We start from the raw sequence: 4,499 nt of genomic DNA on the forward strand, positions 1-4,499 counted from the left end.
TGTACGGATACAAAAACAAGTCGAGTATGACAGTAGAATATAAAGTGAAATATTTTGACCAAATTCTTACTATAATAACAAAATATTAAGTATTGTATGTTTACATGGTTTAAACTGCATGTAAATATATTAATACATTTACAAGATTCAATATGTTTATACAGATCGTACCGGGTGTAAATTCCTTGCCTTACGAACCTATAAATCCTAGATCATAATGACTATGGGCAGTGGGGCAATGACAGTTAAACGGGCTGTTGAGTGCCTTTCAGGTCAAGGATTAAAGCACGCGAACGCTATAAGGCTTAGAGTATTCTTCCAATATATAATCTCACTGTATCATCATGTTATGTCGGATTCGAATATTCAACTATGCACTGACAGTGTTTTTGAGACCAACTTATTTGACTTAAATGTTAGTATCTTATTTTTTCTGTCATAGCATAACGTGAAAATAATTTACTTAAGCCAAACAAGTGATGGCTATTATTGTTGTTAAGTGTTTGTTTGGTCTAGATTCGTATGCCTGTACAATTGATATTGGTTCCATGTTGTATTCATGGACTTATGAGTATGAACTCGAATGATGAACAATAAGAGTAATACGATATATTTATATTTAACATTCTAATCATGTTTAACCATCACATATTGCAAGGACTGATATATATTATTATAGTTCAATGTTTTTCCGATATAAAATACACTCCAACATATATCTATGTTAATGAGTAGTTTAGGAACACCTGTCACAAAAGGCGGATGTAATGTAGAGATCCCAGCCTTTCATTGGAGAAACACTTTTATTAACTAGTGTTCATGTATGTTAACGATTCAACTTAAGTGCGATCATTCATTGTAGAGGTCGCTGAAATTCAAATTAACGTGATAATCTTACTTTAAATTAAAGCTGCACTCTCACAGATATACCATTTTTACAACTTTTTTTTAGATTTTGTTTTTGGAAAGCGAAAATTTTGCATCAATTTCTGCAAACCAATGATTTAAGATTGCTGACAAAAAATCAGATCGTAGATTTTCATATTTCCGTTCGAAAATTAATGTTTTATGGCTTAACCCGTTACAAGCGGTTTGAGAAAAATGCTTTAAACATCATTTTTTGAACTTAAATATAAAATTCTGCGATCTAATTTTTTGTCAGCAGTCTTATATAACTGGTTTCAATAGAATTTCGCAAACAATGAGTCGTTCCAAGAAAAAAATCTCAATCTGTGAGAGTGCAGCTTTAAGGTTAACATTTTACCTTTTGACAGGAGTACATAGGGGTTTGGTTGAAAGCGAAACAGAATGTACAACATTTTCAAACGACTACGTCGCACTCAGTATTGTCAATGTAATCGATATAATGCCGACTTGTCTACATTCAGCAAGTATCTACCGGTACCGAACAATTATCTTGTTAAATGTAATTAGGTTAATAAGTTAAAATAATGAATAAAATTATCACATTCTACTTAATTATCAGCACCAAATTCAAAAGAACACGAAAACACGAATTGAAACATAACATTTAAGGATTAACATGTCATTGGAAAACGTACTTTAACATATAGCCTACCGCTGACGTACTATAGAATGTAGTCTAACGGTGACAAGTGGACGTACTATAGAATGTAGTCTAACGGTGACAAGTGGACGTACTAAACAATGTAGTCTAACGGTGACAAGTGGACGTACTAAACAATGTAGTCTAACGGTGACATGTGGACGTACTATACAATGTAGTCTAATGGTGACAAGTGGACGTACTATACAATGTAGTCTAACGGTGACAAGTGGACGTACTATACAATGTAGTCTAACGGTGACAAGTGGACGTACTATACAATGTAGTCTAACGGTGACAAGTGGACGTACTAAACAATGTAGTCTAACGGTGACAAGTGGACGTACTAAACAATGTAATCTAACGGTGACAAGTGGACGTACTATACAATGTAGTCTAACGGTGACAAGTGGACGTACTATAGAATGTAGTCTAACGGTGACAAGTGAACGTACTATACAATGTAGTCTAACGGTGACAAGTGAAAGTACTATACAATGTAGTCTAACAGTGACAAGTGGACGTACTATACAATGTAGTCTAACGGTGACAAGTGGACGTACTATACAATGTAGTCTACCACTGACAAGTGGACGTACTATACAATGTAGTCTAACAGTGACAAGTGGACGTACTATACAATGTAGTCTAACGGTGACAAGTGGACGTACTATACAATGTAGTCTAACGGTGACAAGTGGACGTACTATACAATGTAGTCTAACGGTGACAAGTGGACGTACTATACAATGTAGTCTAACGGTGACAAGTGGATGTACTATACAATGTAGTCTAACGGTGACAAGTGGACGTACTATACAATGTAGTCTAACGGTGACAAGTGGACGTACTATACAATGTAGTCTAACGGTGACAAGTGGACGTACTATACAATGTAGTCTAACGGTGACAAGTGGACGTACTATACAATGTAGTCTTACGGTGACAGGTGGACGTACTATACAATGTAGTCTAACGGTGACAAGTGGACGTACTATACAATGTAGTCTAACAGTGACAAGTGGACGTACTATACAATGTAGTCTAACGGTGACAAGTGGACGTACTATACAATGTAGTCTAACGGTGACAAGTGGACGTACTATACAATGTAGTCTAACGGTGACAGGTGGACGTACTATACAATGTAGTCTAACGGTGACAAGTGGACGTACTATACAATGTAGTCTAACGGTGACAAGTGGACGTACTATACAATGTAGTCTAACGGTGACAAGTGGACGTACTATAGAATGTAGTCTAACGGTGACAAGTGGACGTACTATAGAATGTAGTCTAACGGTGACAAGTGGACGTACTATACAATGTAGTCTAACAGTGACAAGTGGACGTACTATACAATGTAGTCAACCAGTGACAAGTGGACGTACTATACAATTTAGTCTAACGGTGACAAGTGGACGTACTATACAATGTAGTCTACCAGTGACAAGTGGACGTACTATACAATGTAGTCTAACAGTGACAAGTGGACGTACTATACAATGTAGTCTAACAGTGACAAGTGGACGTACTATACAATGTAGTCTAACAGTGACAAGTGGACGTACTATACAATGTAGTCTAACAGTGACAAGTGGACGTACTATAGAATGTAGTTTAACAGTGACAAGTGGACGTACTATACAATGTAGTCTAACGGTGACAAGTGGACGTACTATACAATGTAGTCTAACAGTGACAAGTGGATGTACTATACAATGTAGTCAACCAGTGACAAGTGGACGTACTATACAATGTAGTCTAACGGTGACAAGTGGACGTACTATACAATGTAGTCTAACGGTGACAAGTGGACGTACTATACAATGTAGTCTAACGGTGACAAGTGGACGTACTATACAATGTAGTCTAACGGTGACAAGTGGACGTACTATACAATGTAGTCTAACGGTGACAAGTGAACGTACTATACAATGTAGTCTAACGGTGACAAGTGAACGTACTATACAATGTAGTCTAACGGTGACAAGTGGACGTACTATACAATGTAGTCTAACAGTGACAAGTGGACGTACTATACAATGTAGTCTAACAGTGACAAGTGGACGTACTATAGAATGTAGTCTAACGGTGACAAGTGGACGTACTATACAATGTAGTCTACCAGTGACAAGTGGACGTACTATACAATGTAGTCTAACGGTGACAAGTGGATGTACTATACAATGTAGTCTAACGGTGACAAGTGGACGTACTATAGAATGTAGTCTAACAGTGACAAGTGGACGTACTATACAATGTAGTCTAACGGTGACAAGTGGACGTACTATACAATGTAGTCTAACGGTGACAAGTGGACGTACTATACAATGTAGTCTAACGGTGACAAGTGGATGTACTATACAATGTAGTCTAACGGTGACAAGTGGATGTACTATACAATGTAGTCTAACAGTGACAAGTGGACGTACTATACAATGTATTCTAACTGTGACAAGTGGACGTACTATACAATGTAGTCTAACGGTGACAAGTGGACGTACTATACAATGTAGTCTAACGGTGACAAGTGGACGTACTATACAATGTAGTCTAACGGTGACAAGTGGACGTACTATAGAATGTAGTCTAACGGTGACAAGTGGACGTACTATACAATGTAGTCTAACAGTGACAAGTGGACGTACTATACAATGTAGTCTAACGGTGACAAGTGGACGTACTATACAATGTAGTCAAACGGTGACAAGTGGACGTACTATACAATGTAGTCTAACGGTGACAAGTGGACGTACTATAAAATGTAGTCTAACGGTGACAAGTGGACGTACTATACAATGTAGTCTAACGGTGACAAGTGGACGTACTATACAATGTAGTCTAACGGTGACAAGTGGACGTACTATACAATGTAGTCTAACGGTGACAAGTGGACGTACTATACAATGTAGTCTAACGGTGACAAGTG

The sequence above is a fragment of the Mya arenaria genome, chromosome 8, assembly GCF_026914265.1.
Source record: "Mya arenaria isolate MELC-2E11 chromosome 8, ASM2691426v1".
Lineage (NCBI taxonomy): Eukaryota > Metazoa > Mollusca > Bivalvia > Myida > Myidae > Mya > Mya arenaria.